The sequence below is a fragment of the Mustela nivalis genome (genome assembly GCF_964662115.1).
Source record: "Mustela nivalis genome assembly, chromosome: 13".
Classification (NCBI taxonomy): Eukaryota; Metazoa; Chordata; class Mammalia; order Carnivora; family Mustelidae; genus Mustela; species Mustela nivalis.
The window spans coordinates 35,936,808-35,958,573 of record NC_139032.1 but is presented as its reverse complement, the minus strand read 5'-3'; the positions used below and the strand labels follow the sequence as shown (position 1 = coordinate 35,958,573).

Genomic DNA, 21,766 nt, shown 5'->3' with positions numbered 1-21,766 from the left:
CCATTTTATGTTGTTGCAAATGGCAAGATTTCATTTTTATGGCTGAATAATATTCCATTTCTCACACACACACACACACACACACACACACACACACACACACACTTCTTTATCCATTCATCTATTGATGGACACTTGGGCTGCTTTCATAGTTTGGCTATTGTAAATGATGCTGCAGTAAACATAGGGGTGCATGTATCTCTTTAAATTAGTATTTTTATATTCTTTGGTTAAATAACCAGTAGTGTGATTACTGGATGATAGAGTAGTTCTATTTTTAATTTTTTGTGGAACCTTTATACTGTGTTCCAGAGTGGCTTCACTAGTTAGCATTCCCACCAACAGTGCAAGAGGGTTCCATTTCTCCACATTCTCTCCAACACCTGCTATTTCTTGTGTTGCTAATTTTAGCCATTCTTACACGTGTGAGGTGATAGCTCATTGTAGCATTGATTTGCATTTCCTTGATGATGGCTGATGTTGAACATCTTTTCATGTGTCTGTTGGTCATCTGGTTGTCTTCTTCAGAGAAATGTCTGTTCATGTCTTCTACCTATTTTAATAAGATTATTTGTTTTCAGGGCGTTGAGTTGTATCAGATTGGTTTTTTTTTTATGTATTTTGAATACTAAACCCTTATCAGATATGTCATTTGCAAATATCTTCTCCCCTTTAGAAGGTTGCTTTTAAGTTTGATGTATTGTTTCCTTTGCTGTGCAGAAACTTCTTATTTTGATGTAGTCCCAATAGTTTATTTTTCCTTTCACTTTCCTTGCCTTAGGAGACATAACTAGAAAAATGTTGCTTTGGCTTATGTCAGAGAAATTATTGCCTGTGCTCTCTTCAGGGATGTTCACAGCTTCAGGTCTCACATTTAGGTCTTTAATCCATTTTGAATTTATTTTTGTGTATGGTGTAAGAAAGTGGTCCACTTTCATTCTTTTGTATGTAGCTCTCTTGTTTCCCTAACACCGTTGGTTGAAAAGACTGTTTTTTTCCTATTGTATATTCATTCTGCTTTTGATTAGATCAATTGACCATTTAATTAAGTGTTTATTTCTGGGTTTTCTATTCTATTCTACTAATCCATGTATCTGTTTTTATGTCAATACCATACTGCTTTCATTACTAATGTTTTGTAATATAACTTGAAGTCTGGAATTGTGATACTTCCAGTTTTGCTTTTCTTTTTCAAGATTGTTTTGGTTATTCAATCCTTGAAAGAAATCAACAAAGTGAGACATGACCTGTTTTTTAGATTGGGAGTCCCACTAAATTAATATCAAAGAAACATTATACTTTGCAGGTTAAATACTCTGAGCAACATGATAGTAATGAAGTATCCTCAAATGAGCAAAATCAGAATAGTGTAAAATTATACATTAGTTTATATTAAATAGTAGTAATTATTATGTTTCGAACATTAGTTTTTATTCAAGTTGCCATGTATATTATATCTTTATGTTAATAATCAATAGAAATGTACCTTAGTTTTGCTTAAAGTAGTTGTTCTTTTGGGGTAAAGTAAAAATAAAATAAAAATATTAAATCACCTTATTTTCCTTTAGAATGATTTTGGGTAACTATTGAATTGTGAATTCAAATTTCTAATAATAATAAGGTAAATAATCGCTCTCTTAAACTAAATTATTTCAAATGGCATAATGTCTGAATGTTTGAAATTAGTGTTTTTGTATAAAAGTAAAATCAAATAATAACATTTGAGAAGAGGAGTGGAAATACCGTGACATACAGGGCTCAGACTGGTATAGTAAAAAACTTGATGACAAGTATCTAATCAATCTGGGTTTCATACATGGCTACATTAAGTGCTCGGTCAGCAGTGTTTAAATAGATTACTTGCAACTAAAATATTCTCTGTCAAGAACCTTGGCCAAAGTTAGCTCTCTTTTTCCTGGAAGATTCACTCTATGTAAATGATGTGATGTCATGATTTGGGAGGGTTTGTGATGCGCTGAGGTAGGGGGAGGCTTGACCTCCTCTGCTAAGACAGTATTTCTCAACTTTCGCACCTGACTGATCTTTTGGGCTGCGTGAATCTTTTTTGTGGGGGGCAGCTCTGTGAACTACTGAATGTTTAACAGCATCCGTGGCCTCTACCCACTAGATGCTAGTAGCGTCTGGTACTGTCCCACCCCCAGCTGTGACCCCCAAAATGTCTCCAGAAATTGTTATATAGGGATGGGAGGAGGAAATCAGCCTTGGTTGAAAAAAACCTGAGTTAAAAAAATAAAATGATGTAAATAGGTCACTACCTCTTCTTCAGGTCCACCACCAGATCTATAAAGATAACTTCTCATCAAAACATACTTTACTTGGTGAGTGCTGTGAAGTGTGTAAACCTGGTGATTCACAGACCTGTACCCCTGGGGATAAAAATATATGTTTATTAAAACTAAAAAATTATAAAAAAAAAACATACTTTACCAAATATATTGCCTACCTTTCAGGTTTGGCATTTACCACTTTGCTTATTAAGGCTGTAGTTCTTTTCTTCTCCCTTTCCTATTATGTTCATTTTCTCTCATCAAGTCTTTTCTCTCCCCTCTCTAAATTTACCCTATACTCAGTTAAACCAAACTTCAAAAATTATGTTCCTACACTTTCCTTCTGCAATTGATTCTTATTTATAGGAGAGCAGGTCCTGATCTGAAAAATCATAGCAAACAAACTTAATCCTATCTTTTAAAGCCCTGACTATCCCTAATGGCCAGGAAAATAGAGATTTTAGTAGCTGAAGATTGTCTGCTCTGTGAGTCCAACTCCGACTTTGTTCCTACCATGTCTTCCTGTGATAAATTTCTTATAGCCTGGCAGTAACAATGGGTCTCCAGTTTTGTACTTTCTCTTTGCCACATATGTCTGCTCCCATGGATATTAGATAATTGGATTTTTGCTTGACCTGTGGAAAACTTTAAGTACCTCCCTGTCATTTAAGAAGATTTTCTGTTCCTCTATCATGCCAGACCACAATTACATAGAATTGTAATTGTGAACATAGAATTACAGCTATTTACTAACCACTTAAAATCCCTTATTGAAAAAAAATGCCACTTTTACTTTGGTTTCTTTTATGACTCCTTCATAAATAAAATTTGCATTCCATAGTTATGTTTCTCAATGGTTTCTTATAATTATATTTGGGCAAATATAATTATACTAAAATGTAAGAAATACAAATGGAGATTTTCACACTTGAGAGATGATTGGTAGACTAGAAATACCAACTGACATAATTTTTAAATATCCAAATTACTTCATATTTTTGAAGATTTTTGAAGAATTTTTGCTCTCAAATATTTTGTAGTTTTCAATAGTGAACATTTATTGGTTACTTATTATGTCCTAGGAAAAGTTTCTAAGCAATTTATTTGTATTAACCCATTTAGTCTTTATAACAACTTCACTGTAAGTAAAAAACAAAAACAAAAACAAAAACTGAGGGTCAGAGAGGGTTATGTAAATTGTCTAAAGTCCAGTGTGGCTAGTAATCCAGGGGCCAAGTTTCAAATCCAAGAAAAGTGAGGTTCTAGGTTTGGCCATACAATAAAGAAGATGGCCTAAAATTGTGGGGGGCGGGGGTCACATGCAGACATCATGCATATGTATGCTTGAATTTATGCACATGTCTAGTGTGCTTGAAGAATGGCCGAGGGTATATTTTGGCTTACCCAAAGGAACGGTTCCCTTACATTATCCAGGGACTCTTGAGGCATTTCCACATAACAATGAGAATCCTTTAACTGATAGTGGATTTGGTTTACTTGGTTATCCACTCAGGTGCCTTCTAGAGCTAAAGTTGTTTGGGTCTATGAACTTTAAACATGAAAGAAAAACATACTTTTATGTTTACTTTATGGATGCTATTTTTTTTAATTTTTAAGATTTATTCATGTAGAACTTTAATTCCAATATACTGGTAGAAATCAAAAATAAAATTAATTTCTTCTGATTTTTCCTCCCATATCTGGAAATTTTAAGTAAATAGAACGCAAAAAATATGAACAAAACCAGTGGTTCTTTGATTTTACATTTAATTGAAGTTCTTATAATTAACATTATCACAGTTGCAATGGGAATTCTAAGATTAAAATCTGTGCTTTTATGTCAGTTGGGTGTCCATGTATTTGGAAATGTGACACTGTGTCTAATACATTAAAAAATAGAAGGAAATGATAGAAATATTGGTTTTAATGCAGCAATGCATGATTCAGTTTCCTCCTCTGATTTTAAAGTACACAAGTTCATTTGAACATATTTAAATCTATTATCTGGGGGCGCCTGGGTGGCTCAGTGGGTTAATCCTCTGTCTTCAGCTCAGGTCATGATCCCAGGGTCCTGGAATAGAGCCCCGCATTGGGCTTTCTGCTTGGCGTCTGTTTCCCTTCCTCTCTCTCTGCCTGCTTCTCTGCCTACTTGTGATCTCTGTTAAAGAAATAAATAAAAATCTAAAAAAAATTAAATCTATTATCTGCACATACATTCTAGCTTAACTGCCTGAAAATTTGAAATATTACTACAGTGAAATGATTCTCTTAACTTTAACTGTTGTTCTGTTGCCATTTTTTGATGAACAAATATTATAGGACTTTTGTTATCATAAAACCTGCTTAACCTGCTTCCTCCTTCTTATTTGGAACATAATAATTTGCTTAGCATTTTTGAAAAATGTTTTCTGAATTTTTCCCTGAAATTGACTTTTATGTATCAGGAACTTAATCTGCCTTTATGTTTCTTTCTAGGAAAGAAAAATGTTTATTTTAAGATACAAAAAAATAAAGTTCCTTTAGAGAACTTTATTGAGAAGTATATCAGAATATTTACACTTTTTCCTGTTCTTCTTAATAGACTAAAGCAAAATAAAAAAGATAAAAACAGAATATTTTTGAAGTTACTGGACAGATAATAGTATTAAGTGATAGTTGAGGTTTAAACCATTTTTTAAAAATTTTATGTGTTGGTATTTTTCAATCTGTTTGTTATACTAAGTATATTAATGAGAATATATATATATTTTTTACAATAGGTTCCTGTCCTGAGACCACAGCAGGATGTGCCTTGGACAAAGGTATGCACATTTAAAATATATTTCCATTGTTTTTCATTAGTAAAGTATATAAATATAAATGTTATAGTAATAAAAATATTATAAAAATTATTAGTGTAATATGCTTATATATATGGAAGTATAGTACATGTTCATGTTTATGATACACTCTTCCATCTGATAGAACATGATACTAGTGAGAAAACATTAGAATCAAAATTCTGATAATTAAATACTTATCATTTCCTTATCACAGAGACCCCTAATTCATACAGCATATATTCAAAGAATAGTTATCACTAATGCCCTTGACAGTAAAACAATGGAACTGTTTGAGGGAAGTTGTTTAACACAGTTTTTAGTGACTCTGATGATTAAATTATTGAAGGTAGGATATAAGCAAGTTAACTATTAGTTAAGAACTATCTAAGAATATCTGAGTTTTGGGGGACCAGAGAATGAAATTATTTTAAAATTCCAAGTTGATTGCGGAAGAAGATGCAAACAGCAAAATAAATAGAGCTTGGTAAAAAGTAAATAAATGCACTGCGGGAAACATAATGGTGAGTGCAAGGCCAGTACAGGATGCTTTTGATTGCAAAATGGAATGTTATTTTACAAGTGTGGACAAAGAACATTTTAAATATCATGAATCATAATAACCTTGAATCCTGAGAGGGAGCTGAAAAGAAAAGGTATACATTGAATTAAAAGTACGTAGTGGGAACTCCAGGAGTAAAGACAAAAGGAATTAAGATTCTCAGGGACTGTAAGGGAGAAAGATGAAGGAAGGAACTGGAAACTGATCCCACATACAGAAGCTATGAAAACCATTCCTCTACAGAGGAAGTAGCAAGAAAAAATCGCTTAAAGTAGCACATAAGGAATGTGAGTTCTGGGCTAAGGTATTAAAAGAAGGATTGTCATTTCTTTGGAGGTACTTAAATAATGAATGGGTTCACAAATGTTTGCTTATAGTTTCTTTAAAACTTCTTAGATCATTTACCCTATTTTGAATCTTTCCACCACACAATGAATTGGGTGTTTAAACCATTTTTTAAAAATTTTATGTGTTGGTATTTTTCAATCTGTTTGTTATACTAACAACAAACAATTAAATGAAGGAGATTCAGACACTCTTATGCAACATAAAGGCCCTTTGTATCACATGCAACTCTTTAAAAAAGGAAGCAAATGTAAAAGAAGATCAAGATTTTTTTGTGTGATAAAGTAATTTCATATTTCAAGAAAAGTTGAAAGTTGGTTTGTGCTTAGAAAAAATGTGGATATGTAAATATATGATATCATTAATAATTGATAACATATTTTATGCAAACATAATACTTGGGGAAATACACATATACTCATCTTTGTATTTTAAATTTGGCTCAAAACATACTGTATGTGTTCTACCATGTTACGTCTCTATGAAAAAATAAACTTCTATAAGCAAAACATATACATATATGAATAATTGAGATTTAAAAACTGAAACATACTTCTAGTTTTTTTTTTAGTATGACTCGAGTCTATTTTTTATATACATACATATACATATATATACATATATATGTGTATACATATGTATATACACACTTTTTTTTTAATCTTAGTTACTTTCAGGCTCTATTCAGAGACTAGTGTGACTTTTGAATATCTATGTAAAATATGCCAGCCAATGTGCTCTGCCAGACAGAGAATGAATGGCTTCAGACACAAATCTCTGTTGTGTCAAGGCTTTGGCGTGACATTTGACAGGGAACTAAATCAAACATAGCACAATGCAAATAATCATGGTTTCCCATAGATATGCAGCCCCAAGTTCAAGCCTGCTGTTAGTCATTACTACTCTTTCCCTTGGTATTTTAGGGAACATTTCCGGTAATAAACTGAAAACTATGGTATTTCCTGGTGCTTTCACAATGCAAAGAAATAGGAAGATTATGACTTTGAAATTGGACCTTCCTATCTTTGAAGTGTGTCTCTGTCACTGACTAGTTGTGAAATCTTGGGTAGGCTGTTTCTGATAAAAAATGAATTTACTAATGCTTGTCACAGGGGTTGCAAGGATATTAAAATGATAAAATTGTCCTAAAGCACCTCTTCTACCTATTACATAATTAAATGCTATTTTACTTCTTCTGATGGGGTTTTGTGTTAGACTTTTTAATGATCATCTCGATCATTTTGTGAATGCAAGAGGATGACTCTAATATACATTTTTAAGTTTCAGGGTGTTTAAGCATGTGCAATAATATTTGTCTCTGTCTTTGGGTAGACATTCTTTCTGGTGAAGGAAGAATCATTGCAAATTTCTTGATCTTCTTTTACATTTGCTTCCTTTTTTAAAGAGTTGCATGTGATACAAAGGGCCTTTATGTTGCATAAGAGTGTCTGAATCTCCTTCATTTAATTTTAGGCTTTGTTAGTGTGCTCAAGGATAGAAAAACACTCTGTAAAATGTAGATAGCTTAGCAAAACTGTATCTCCAGAGCATACCCACACTATCTTAGTTTAGTTCAGTAGCTCAGTTCAACTTCCTCCTAGGAAGTTAGTATGTGTTATATGCACTGTGCTAGGTGCTAAAGATGTGAAGAAGAAAGAGATGTGTTCTCTGCCTGATAAGGACATTACAATCCTGGAAGAGAGAAGACACATAAACACATCACTTAATCAATCAATCAATCGATTAATTTTTCAAAGGATTTTTATTTATTTGAGAGAGAGCATATGAGCTGAAGAGAGGGGCAGATGGACAGGAAGAGGCAGACTTCCCACTGAACAGGAAGACCAATGACACAGGGCTCCACCCCAGGACCCTGAGATCATGACCTGAACTGAAAGAAGATGTTTAACATACTGTGCCCTCCGGTGCCCCCCCATGTCATTGAAAGGGGAACACTCTTACACTGTTGGTGGGAATGCAAACTGGTACAACCACTCTGGAAAACAGTTGGGAAGTTCCTAAAGATGTTAAAAATAGAGCTAGGCTATGACCCAGCGATCACATTACTAAGTATTTACCCTAACGATAGAGATGTAGCAAAAAGAAGGGGTACATGCCCCGTAATTTTCATAGGAGCAATGTCCACAATAGCCAAACTGTGAAAGGAACTGAGATGTCTTTCAACAGATGAATGGATAAAGAAGATGTGATTCATTTATATAGTGGAATACTACTCCGCCATCAGAAAGGATGATTATCTATCATTTACATTGACATGGATGGAACTGAAAGGTATTATGCTAAGTGAAATAAATAAATGGAAAGAAAGGCAATTATCACTTGGTTTCACTCATATGTGGAATATAAGAAACAGCATAGAGGATCAAAGGGGAAGGGAAGAGAAACTGAATGGGAAGAAATCAGAGAGGGAGACAAACCATGAGAGACACTTGACTCGAGGAAACAAACTGAGGGTTGTGGAAAGGAAGGTGGGTGGGTGGGGGTAACTGGGTGATGAGATGCGCACTGTGTGTTATGTACAACTAATGAATCATTGAACACTACATCAAAAACTAATGATGTACTATATGTTGGCAAGTTGAACATCATTAAAAAAAATGATGTAACAGTACAAAAGAGAGATGCCAATGAAGTGCCATTAGAAAAGTCATTTCAATCAATCTAGCTACCTGGAGGAGTGGACACTTCAACTATCTTGAAAGAAGCTGAGGAACTGCTCAGGTATCAGTCAAATACAGCAGTGGGAGCACGGAAGAGGTCAAGAATAGGACTGTAACAGTGATGACAGTAATAAAAGTTTAGACTTGAAACTGGGAAGCGAAATTCTCCCACTTAGTTCTTCAAAGTATATATTTAAGATATATTTAGGAGGCTTTTTTTTAATGAAACTAAGATTTATCATAGTGATATTTATAACATGGCATTAGGAAGCAAATTAACTATTAAATAATAGGGAAACAAATAAATTATAAACTTTAGGAGTTTCTGAAATTTATAATTTTGAAGACTATTTAAGGAGGATGTATTCTTAAAAAGTAAGACAATTGTAAAATAGTGCTATAAGTACCATACCTCTTTTATACATATTCTGTTGTACATATTTATTTAAAAAGACAGACTATTCAAATTATTGTATATACGATGTCCTTTTGTTAGGGCAAAGGTTTCAAGAACACATAGATGACTATGAGGAAAGCATTCAGCATTCATTAATAGTGATTATCTCTATGAAGTATACCTAGCTATATGTATGATTTTTGCTTCCTTTTGAAACTTTGAAATATGTCTTACATTGTATATGACAAACACACTCTAATGTGGCTCCCATGAGTCCTGCCTCCTGAAGTTCAGACCTTGAGTGTGGACAGAACCTTTGACTTGCTTCCAACCAACAGCATGTGATGAAGATGATAGCATTTCAGTTCTTTGATTCTGTTACACTGATAGGTGCGTACAATTCAGATAGGTGCATAATGATATCTCACTGTAGTTTTAATTTTAATTTTTCTAATGACTAATGATTTTGAATATATTTTTATGTGCTTATGTGGCATCCGTGTATCTTCACTGATGAAACGTCTCTTCATGTAGTTTATCTATTTTATAACTGGATAGTTTTTAAACTGTTAATTTTGAGAGCTCTTATGAGTAATGTATTGAATGTATATACATATTGGATGATGGAGAAGTTGAAGAGATATTGGCTGGAAATCTAGACAGGTAATCAGTCAGGTTTTCATATTAGTCTGAAGCCCTGAGGGAAAGTAATGAAGATTATAAGGCTGTGATAATCAATATGGTGTAGGAGCACATCTTGAGGAGGACGATAACTTCAAGCCCTTGTTTCCCTGAAGCACAGAATGGTCCCTTACCTTCAAAAATTTTATTGTATGTTACGGGTGCCTGGGTGGCTCAGTGGGTTAAGCTGCTGCCTTTGGCTCAGGTCATGATCTCAGGGTCCTGGGATCGAGTCCCGCATCAGGCTCTCTGCTCAGCGGGGAGCCTGCTTCCTCCTCTCTCTCTGCCTGCCTCTCTGCCTGCTTGTGATCTCTTTCTGTCAAATAAATAAATAAAATCTTTAAAAAAAAATTTATTGTATGTTAATAAATAAAATGTTTCTTCATTACCTGGATTTGAAATTTTATGTGTGTTCTCATTTATCAGAGACCTTTTATACTACCAGTATTTGAGTATTTTCAATAAGATATAAAATTTTCCAGTGGGAAACTAAATTAAAGTTTTGGTGTGTGGCAAAGACACAGGAAGAGAAGAAATGTTTGATTTGGTCAAACAGATCTGGAACTCAGATTATCTACAGAAATAGGGTAGATATTTTGTAGAGTTCCTTCTCTAGATTGGTAAGAAAGTTTAGTTCAGAAGGCAAATCCATTATCTGAGATGTGTGGTGATACATCCATGGCAGTCCGGCAAAGCAGGGAAGGTTGGGAGTTTATCATGAGGAAATGTGCAATACCAGCTGAGAGAAGAAAAAAAAAAGGAAGCAATATCTGAAAGTCCAGAAAGACTAGTGAATGTTGGTTAATTGAGGGCATCCAGTGGCAAAGTAACCATTCATCATTCGAGAGAGACAGTAACTATTTGAAGACATCTGTTTCATTTGCTTGTATTTATAATAGACAGGGTTTATACTCAAAATTGAAAATTAATATATACTGGTGTAAACTGAAATAAGTCCACTCAGTTGAACAGGGACCAAGACGTCCCCAACTGTATGAGCATTAAGCCTTTAGTTGCTGGATTGTGGGGGCTTCTGGAGGAGAGCCCAAGCCTGCAAAGTGAGAAAGCGGGAGCTTGAGTCATTGCCAGTCCAAGTTCTTTATTATTTTAATAATTAGTTCATTCAATACCAGAACAGACTGGCCAAATACAGCCTTGACTACATGTCTATTAGTAGAGGGTTTCAGATCAGGCTAAGAATAAAATGACTAAAGAAAAGGAGCAAGAAACTTGCTTGCTCAAAGATATAAACTGGTAGAAGGGTTATTTTTGAAAATACTTTACTATGAAGATCATCAAAATTGACTTGATGGAAGAGTCTGAAATACCGAAGGTATAAAACATAATCCTTTTTTCATTAAACACTATCTGCCATGCTTTGAGAAGCCTACTTCCTACTGGGTAGTGTGCTTGCTACCTTCATCACATTTGGGGATCCCATAGCTTTTCAGCCACTTTTTGCTGTCACAAGGTCTTATATTTCTTGTTAAGAATTTTGATTTTTTTAATGTTTCAGCCTCATATTTAATTCATAGATTCTCGCCTTGCCTGGGTGCAGCCTAGACTTAATGTTCAAGCTGCTCTAAAGATGTTCGGGGTAGTAAGTGATGGGGATGAGTGGGAGTGAAGGAAGAGGAGGAGGGTACCAAATGCCCTGATTCCTTACATTTCTTCATCCTTTTCTGTTATTTGTTTGGGTTGGAATAGGGGAAGTAGAAGGACCACAACATTCTTACATGTAACTGTCCTCAGGGAAGTGCCTATCCATTTTCCATTGTTGTCACTGCTGCTTTATCTTCAGCTTTGAGTGTTTCCTATGAATCCGGAGCCCACTTCCTCCACAAATATGCTTTTGGTGTACTTCAGAACACTTTATATAGTTCTATATAGTTAGCTTCTATATAGTTGCCTAGTGTGCTAGGCCTGACTGAGATTCAGCCTCTTTCCACCTCTCCTCACCTACCTCCTATCAGGCCCCATATTATGGCCACATCACAGACTTCACATATGGAAAGATATGTGGTTCCCTGCTGCTCTTGATGACATAAGAATTGCCTTAAGCTAAAACTAAACATTAATTGAAACACACAGAAATAAATTGAACAGGAGAGAGTCTACATTGAATGATTTTTTTTTAATAAGGAAAGGAAAGGTGGTATTTCTTTAAGTAGGAAAAATTAAGTCTAGTGAAATAGACATAAACACGTGAGTGTATGTGTGGTGTGCGTGTAAAAATGATTTTTTTGAATTTTTTCCACTTTGCTCTTGAAATGAGAGCTGAGTAGTTCAAATACAGCCTAAATGCATTTGCAATGCACCCAACCAGGGTTATTTGAGGAATTTTTCCTCAGAAGTGCTAGAGGTTCACCAGCAGAAATGGCAATGGGGATTATCCAATGTAAACCGTACCTAGCTGATAATCATTATAACTCAAAGAGAACAGCAATGGTACAGTACTATTAAGAACATCCAGGAAATGGTTTTACATGTGTTCTAGACTGTGTAAGGAGATGAGTGAAGCCAAAATAATGAAGGCAGGCTTGCTGAAAACAGGAGAGTCAGAATTCTTGGCTATGATGAGCAGCATAGTAAGGAAAATATACATGTTCAAAAGGATAGGTATATAGGTATACCTTATGTTCTCCTTCTGAAAATTCTGCAAGATAGGAAGATCCATGTTTATTTGGGGAAACTGAGTCACAAAACACATAAGTAAATATGTGACAGGCAAAATTCATTTGCACTGATTCCAAATCGCCCATTCTTTCTATGAAGTAGAAATAGTTAATACATATAGTAGAATAGTTAATACAGACTATTGGAATATAAGAATTGGGTTATAAACTGGGTTTGATTAAAGAATAAATCATTATTTTATAATAAATCCTTGTTCTCAATCTCTGTTTTAGAAATTGTTTTGTTTTCTCTACTGAGAAAGATAACTGAAAAAAAATAAAAAACCCTCATAAGATTTACATAAAACATCCTTCTTTTTTCAAATTCAGGAAGTTAGTGTTCTTAGTTGCTTTTGAAAGACTTATTTAAGCCCAGAAGCTGCTGTGCTAAAAATTGCAGAATGTCAAATCTACACTCCCCTATACATTTTGTGTTTTATCATAAAATTTAAATAGTTATATGTGCACATAGCAGAGCTATCATTTGCATGAAACTTAACTAAAAAGTAAATAGTAAATATTTCAAATAGAATATAAAAGGTGTAATTGCTTAGCTCCTTTGCACTTCTACTTTTTCTGTTATGAACAAGTGCTAAGGAAATGATTGCAAGGGGAATTCCAGGCAACTGTTCCATCTTTATTATATTGCCTGAATTCCTGTGAAGTTTTGCTGATATACTAAGTAGACCATCCAAGTGAAAATAATTCTATAATAAACATTATTTTCGGAGCTTTGAAGAAAACAGTTATTCCATAAAGGTGTTTTATGAAACATGTCCTTGTAAAAACAAACACTCCAGGTAAAATGGGTTCCATGAAAAAAGTAATTTGGGAAACACTACTTACCACATCCCTATATACCCAATCATCCTATGAGAGATTTAGCATGTTTATCAGCACAAGACCATGAATATTTCTGCAGCAAAAGCTATTAATTTTGTTTGCTTTAGCAAAACTTGAACTCAATATAGCCGTGTGGGAGGCAGTATTTTGTAGCAGTCAAGAGAGTGTGGTCTCTGGGGTCAAAAACTGGGTTTAATTTCATTGTCCATTTTTTAAAATCGAGGTAAAATTTACACAATATAAAACTAACTATGTAAGATGACTCATTCATTGTTATTTAGTACATTAGCAATACATTCACAATCTCTATCTAATTTCAAAACATTTTTATCACTCCAAAAGGAACCCTGCACTCATTAAGTAGTTGCTCCCTATTCCTCCAACCCACCTTGCTCCACTATGAGAAATCCTCTGAACATCTACTTACACTCCTTGAGACTCAGTTTTTCTCAGCATTCCTAAAAAGACAGGAATGGCTTTCACCGCATATGGTAGGTGTAAGGATTCAGTAAAATAATCTATACAGAGCACCTAGAATACTGTTAAGTATTAAATACATGTTTGATAAAAAGTTCAACTTATTTGGCCTTCTTTAGCATCCATGGAGTAACTGAGAAAATACTTTAGAAAAAATGCTAATAGAAGTCTATAGAACAGGGAAAGACCTCTAAGAAGTATTAGAGCAAGGATTCCTTAGGTGTTAATGAATCTCATATGATTAGAATTAGAATTAGAATGAGCACTCACATTTATCTCTGTCTTTGCATATAATGTTTATGGCAAAAGTGGTTTAGAGGTAGAAGTTAGAGCAGAGAGGTGTTGAGGGAGGGACAGAAGTCCCCAGGAATTAAGACATGAATGAAGGAGATGAAACAGCTGACACCAACAATAACCAAAGTTTAATTATTTTCCTGTTGATTCCATGGATATTCATGATTATGAGATTTCTAAAAAGTGCCCTTGACATGGAAAAGCAACATATAAAAATATAAAATTATCTATAAGCATATATTTATATTTATGTAAATTCATGCAAATTTAATTATAGGTATAATTTTATATAAATGGAATCATATTCTACAATATGGTGTATAGCTCTAGAAGAATTTTCACTGAAATAAGAGCAGTAATTGCCATACTATTTCAGAAATTCAGGTGTTTTTCATTTGCCTCTGTAATCTTTTCCATAATTTGAAATTTTCTACATGACTATATGCTATCTTACCAACAGAAACAAAGCAAAATGCTATATCCACTTAATAATAGAGACACTTTGCAATCAGATCTTGTTTGATATTTTTACCTGACTTGTCTTGATAATTGCTGGAAGACAAACCCTTAAGTGTCAAAATGATTCTGTGCCTGATGCACTTCTGCTCAGTTCTTCTGTCTCCACAGAAGAAAGAATAAAGGAGTCTTCCTTTCCCCCATCAATACAAATTAAACTCTTAAACCCTGGTAATCTACAGCAAACTGGAGCTCTCAATGTCTTTTTTCCTTCTTTCTAGTTCAGTCTGTCCACATTAAAACAAAATAAAACAAAAAACAAAACTCCTTTCTCTCTTTTTTTTTTCCCCCAAAACATAATTATATCATTGATTTATAATTCCTTTACAAATTCTACAAAATGTAATATACTCAGTGGTTTTTAAAGGAAGAGAATAATTTGTCACTCTTCACTACACAGGCAAGATTTATTTTCTATTCCTAATCTTCAGTCTGTACTTTCTTCATTTGCTTCCTGAACAGGAGGTAACATAGGATGTAAGCTCCTGAAGTGGTTCTTAAACTTGAGTGTCTTCATAGGAATCCTCTGAGATTAAAATGCAAATTAATGGACCCCACCCCAGAGTTGCTTATTCTTGAGAATGGGGTCTGAGACTCTAGTTTACAGTAATCAAAATGATACTGAGGCGGGGCACCTGGGTGGTTCAGTGGGTTAAGCCTCTGCCTTCGGCTCAGGTCATGATCTCAGGGTGCTGGGATGGAGCCCCGCATCGAGCTCTCTGCTCAGTGGGGAGCCTGCTTCCCTGACCCCCCACCTCTCTCTGCCTGCCTCTCTGCCTACTTGCGATCTCTCTCTCTCTCTTTCTGTCAATAAACAAATAGAATCTTAAAAAAAAAATGATACTGAGGCATGAGTTACACTCTGAGAAACATTGGAAGCTTTATAGCCCTTAATGGCTAAACAGTTTGCAAAACTGTGATTAAAAAAAAAAAAATTCTTCTGGTAATGTTTCTTCTAAAAGCATTGGTAGTTTTTTTTAGCTCCTCTTCTTGAAAATGTGTTTGGTTCAGGTAGAGCATGACAGCTTATCCATCATAATAATCATGTGGACTGTCCCCAAATGCCAAATGCAGAAACGATCAAACAATCTACTTTTCATTTCATTTCTTTATAGAATAAATATAATCCAACTGCTTATGACAAGTGAAAGAATCAAATCTTCAATTATATTGTTATTAGATTGATGTGATTTCACCAAAATAGTTTTGTTTGCAATAAATTATTTAGTACATAGTATGAAATAGCAATATAATATTTAATTTATATACTATCTATAGTTTAGGATTTTTCTTTAAACTGTCTCAGATGTGCTAACATATTTTCCCCTAAACACCCCTGAGAAGCAGATAAGAACTGCTATTACCACCAATTGCAGAGAGATTGAATCACTGAGTTAAGTAACTGGAAGAGGGTCATGGAGTCAGTGACTAAGTCAGAACAAACACTTCATCTCCTAACTCCTTGATCAGTAATTTTCTCAACTAATCCTGTTGTGTATATCTCTACCTGTAAGAGTTTACAAGTCATTCAATTTCCTGAGAAATTCTTCATTATGGACATATGAGAATTTGTACCCTCTAGAAGGTTGAGACCTGGAAGTGGAAAATCATATTGAAGACAAGTCCTTACTTTTCAAAGATAACTTTAAAAAAAAATTCCTTGAATGTCCTTGCCACTGTTCCTATTTCATAGAGTACTTCATTCATTCATTCATTCATTCACTCACTCATTCAGTCAAGGAACTGATATTTACTGAGCACATGTAATGTGTCTAACACTGCAAATAAACAGGACGTTGTCTTGAGTTTGTGCAGTCTACTAAAGAAACAGACACATACAAATGGTATGATTTAACAGTTGCTCTCTTGGAACTAGGTATTATGTGCAAAGTGACTTAGGGGAAGAATCTCTGAATCCTTTTCTTCTCAGAAATTTGGAAATTTGAGTGAGGATTTGAAGGAAGGGCAAGAATTTACATGGATTCAATGTGAGAATAGGGGCATGGTCAGAGGGAAAACTTGAAACATAATGTAGCTGTATCCCATCTAAGATATAAGAGCAGACTCCTGGATTCAAAATTCAGAGGGAAAATAAATACATTTATAATTTTTGGAGGGCATTTACACCACATTGGAATCCTCATTTTTGGAACCTGGCATTTTCCAAGGAGAACAATGTGGATCATAGAGAAATGACCCTTAACACCATGAGCTTTCCCCATTAAAAACATTATCTCTCTGGCAGCCATACTGACTTAGAAAACTAGATTTCTCTTTGTTACACAATGTATACAAGCAAACACAAAAGAAAGCTAGTGTTTTTAAAAGGTAAAACTAAACTTCCTAGGCTGGTCTTGTATGCTTCAGCCTGAAGGGTATTTTTGCAACCAAGTAAGAAGCCCTCAAAATGTAATGGAAACACTGACAGACACTTAACTATACCAGCTCTGGTGGGTACAGCCATAATTCACTTCATAATACAAATTGATATGTTGTCCAGAGGGTTCCCTGCATTGGTGTTATTGAGTGTCTTTTGAAAAGTTCTGGTTCTGGGCAATGAAGCTGTAAAATGAAACTGAATGATTCTCTCTGAAATAGTTTCTGAACGGGGCCCCTCAGTTACGGTAGTGGTATCCTTAGGGCAGGCAACATGGAAATGTCCTATGAGGATGGGAAATATAAAAATAATAAACCAAAGTGAAAACAAACGATGAAACAAAGTTTGTTGTATTAAGTCTAATGTTTCTTCCCACAAGGTCTACTTAAAAGCTGAGTACACCAGAGATGAAAAAGGGCAGCTTGTTTTAAGTGGGGTTGGTTGTTAAGCAGGTTAGGAGTATACTCTGTATTTGCAAAATTATGTGGCGGACCAAAGTTTAGCCATCCCTGTGATCTTGATGGCCTAAGTGTCCTATGTGTTTTATAATATAATGCAAATGACTTCAATCTGAGTTAGCCACATTTCCAAATACTATTTAGGGCTTTAAAGTCTTGTCCTAGAAAGGTCTTGCCAGGCCACGTTTAATGGATCTTCTAAACACTGTAAAAAGAGTTCTCTAAATGTGTTACACAGCTTATAATTTTAGTGTAAAAATAATTGTCTACTGTCCCCAATACTGCTCTCTTCCCATATGCAATTTTTGAGGCTTTTTATTGAAAACGTTATAATGTCACTTTCTTCTCTTTCATTGAATTCTTCCAACCTTGGTCTTAAGATTCCAAGTGCAGAGTTAGAGTTTTACAAGGGGTAAAACTCCACAGAATTCAGAACATAACACATAATCTTGAAAGACACACTCAATTTTCACCAGGAAATTAGGAGACAAGGATTCTAGTGTCAGCTTTTCCAATGCGAACTGTATAGCCTTGAGTTCACTATAACCTTGATGGGCCTTAATTTGCTCATCTCTGAAATGAAGGTCACAGACTACCTCTTTGCATCCTTTAATGCTGTTCCATAATACCATTTAAGCATGCTAATGAATTGCTTTAAATATTGAAGTCCACATTATACCTTATGGAAAAGCAAAACTGGCAAGATTTTCCTCTCAATTACTTGTGCTAATAGGGGCCAAAATAGCATGGATACTTTAAATTCACAGATAATCCCCAAACTTCAATTTAGCTAAATGTTCCAACCTCTTCTCCTGCCAAACCATTTACAGGGGATTCAAATAATTAGCACACACTAGCATGAGATTTGTCTCCTTTAAAATTCCCTGCCTTCCCTATTGCCTTACCACTAGGAAATTTTGATACCTAAATCCCCCCACCGCCCCACCAAAAATATATGAGGAGTAAATCAAGTATAGCTTGTTGCATGACTACTTATCGGTTATGGTTCAAAATATTCCAACACTGTTACTATTAATAACAGTTTAGAAAGGGCTTATCCTATGTCAGGTGTATTACAAATCATAGTGCCCCATCACTCTGTCAGGTAGCCCGTTAGTTTCCTAGGGCTGCCATTACCAAGTCCCACAAGCTGAGTGGCTTAAACACCAATGAATTTATTGTCTCACAGTTCTGGTGACTAGAAGTCTGAAATTAAGGTGTCAGGAGAACTGGTCTCTTCCAAGGGTTGTGATGGAGCATCAATTTCAGGCCTCTTTCCCAGCTTCTGGTGTTTGTTTGTCTGTTTGTTGGCAATTTTCTGGCACCTTTGACTTGTACATGTGTCTCTCTGGTCTCTGCTTTCATCTTCACATAGAGGTCTCTCTGTGTCTCTGTCTTTCACATGGTGTTATTTTCATAAGGACACCATTCATATTGGATTAGGGGTTCATCCTACTCCAATGTGACTTTGTTTTAACTGTATTACTTCTGTAAAAGACCCTATTTCTTTCTTTCTTTTTTTTTTTTTTTAAAGATTTTATTTATTTATTTGACAGAGAGAAATCACAAGTAGACAGAGAGGCAGACAGAGAGAGTGGAGGAAGCAGGCTCCCTGCTGAGCAGAGAGCCCGATGCGGGACTCGATCACCAGGACCCTGAGATCATGACCTGAGCTGAAGGCAGCGGCTTAACCACTGAGCCACCCAGGCGCCCAAGAGCCTATTTCTAAATAAGGTTACATTTGGATGTACTGGGAGTTAGAAGTACATATATGTACTTTTATGGTGGGACAGAGCTCAATCTGTAAGAGGAAAGTATTATGCTTACTTTGTAGATAAAGTGGCTAAGGTTGCAGTGTTGAATTAATTTCTCCAAGGCCACAAAACCAGTCAATGGTGGAGCTTGGGTTCACATCCAGATTTTATGGCTTCATTCATTGTTTAGCAAATTATCTTGGTACTTGTAAAGTTCTGTCAGTCTCCCAGGGCTAAGAATATTAAACATATTCTTTTGGATAATTTCGGTATTACAGAGGATTCATCAACAATGAACAACATCCAAGATTCACTCACGGCACCAAGGCTCACTATGCACGTGTCAGTGTTGGTACTGGACCCCAAGTAATCTTGAATTGCATGAACCTTGAGAAATCTAATAATTGAGGGCCCTTGTAAAAAAGATTTTCTAGTGAAATATAATTAATATAGAACAATTCTTTCTGGTGTACAACATAATTGACATTTGTATACATTACAAAATGATCACCATAGTAAGCCTAGTATCATCTGTCTCCATTCAAAGTTACAACTATTTTTTTTGTGATGAAAACTTAAGATTTACTTTCTTAGCAACTTTCAAATTTACAATATAATGTTACTGACTGTAGTTACCATGCTATACATTATAGTATGGTAACTATACATATATGTGTGTGTGTGTGTATAGTTACCATACTATACATACTATACATTAATTCTTATGACCTGTTTTCTTTTCAAAATTCGTACTTCTTAATCATCTTAACCCATTTGCCCACTTCCTTATCGCCTCCCCCTTGGCAGCTGTCAATGTATTCTCTGTATCTATGTGAATTTTGTTTTGTTTGTTCATTTGTTTTGTTTTTTAAATTCCACATATAAATAAAATTATACAGCATTTATTTTCCTGTCTGACTTACTTCATTTAGCATAATACCTTAAAGATTCCATGTTGTTGCAAAGGGAAAGACTTCATTCTTATTTTTACTGAATAGTCAAATAGTATATAAAATGGAATAGTATTCCATTTTATTTATTTATATATATGTGTATGTGTGGGTATATGTGTGTGTGTGTGTATGTGTGTATGTGTATATATATATAGACATATATATATCTTTCACATCATCTTTATCTTTTCATGCATCAATGGACACTTAGGTCATTTCTGAATCTTAGTATCTTAAATTATGATATATCTATATCTATCTATCTATCTATATATATATCTCACATCATCTTTATCCATTCATACATCAATGGACACTTAGGTTGTTTCTGAATCTTGGTATTGTAAATAATGCTGCAGTGAATATAGGGAAACGTATATCTTTTTGATTTAGTGTTTTTGTTTTCTTTGGGTAAATATCCAGAGGTAAAATTGCTGCCTCATAGGGTAGTTCTATTTTTAATTTTTTTAGGAACTTCCACACTATTTTCCCTAGTGACTGCACTAATTTTTATTCTTAACAGTAGTGCACAATTGTTTCTTATACTCCACATCTTCACCAACACTTGGTATTACTTGTCCTTTTGTTAGTAGTCATTGGGGCAGGTGTGACATGGTATCTGATTGTTTTGATTTGCAATTCCTGGTGATTAGTGATGTTTAGCATCTTTTCTTTTGTCTTTTGGCCACATGTATGTCTTCTTTGGAAAAATATCTATTTAAATCTTGTGCCCACTTTTTAATTGGATTGTTTTTTTTGCTATTGAATTTCTTTCATCAATGCCTTATGTTTTTCAGTTACAAGTTTTTACCATCTTGATTAAATTTATTCCTAAGTATTTTTTTTGAACAATTATAAAGGGGATTGTTTTCTTTCTTTTTCTTTTTTTTCTTTTTTAAAAGATTTTATTTATTTGACAGACAGAGATCACAAGTAGGCAGAGAGGCAGGCAGAGAGAAATAAGCTCCCTGCTGAGTAGAGAGCCTGATGTGGGGCTTGATCCCAGGACTCTGGGACCATGACCCGAGCCAAAAGCAGAGGCTTTAACCCACTGAGCCACCCAGGCACCCCAAGTGGATTGTTTTCTAATTTCTCATTTGGATAATTTGTTCTTAGTGTATAAAATACAATAGATTCTTGTATATTCATTTTGTATCCTGCAAATTTATTGAATTTGCTTCTCCTCAAAGTTTTTTGATGGTGTCTTTAGGGTTTTCTATATATAAAATTATGTCATCTGAATATACTGATAGTTTTACATCTGCCTTTTCAGTTTAGAGACCTTTTCCTTCCTAATTGCTCTGGTTGAAATTTCCAATAACCTGTTGAATAAAAGTGGTGAGAGTGAGAAAATTATTTTTAGATATTCAGTAATTACTTAGTAAGTAATTGGTAAATGGTAACTAGTAGGATTATTTTGTTTTATTGTGTGCTTTTGTGTGTGTGTATATTGTGAGTGTGTGTGTGTATGTGTGTATTTCATTTAAGATCCACTCTCCTATGGCAGGAAAAGGATAATTAACATTCTGCATTTATATAAGAAGTTTCATTTGTAGGTCAGTTAGCTGTCATCACATTTTTTATCTTTTCCCCCCATTTTGCTTTATGGCTCTTAAGAGATTGGCCCTTGTGAAACTGGCTGGCTG

The 21,766-nt window shown here is 34.7% G+C and overlaps 1 long non-coding RNA gene across 1 annotated transcript in view; it reads left to right on the top strand.

Annotated features, from left to right (window-relative positions):
- LOC309846179 overlaps positions 1-21,766 on the top strand; it is a 431,730-nt gene that overhangs the window by 73,411 nt on the left and 336,553 nt on the right. The window contains exon 2 of the long non-coding RNA XR_014301764.1: positions 5,048-5,089. This is a non-coding gene — a long non-coding RNA (uncharacterized lncRNA). The remainder of the gene's footprint in view (positions 1-5,047; positions 5,090-21,766) is intronic.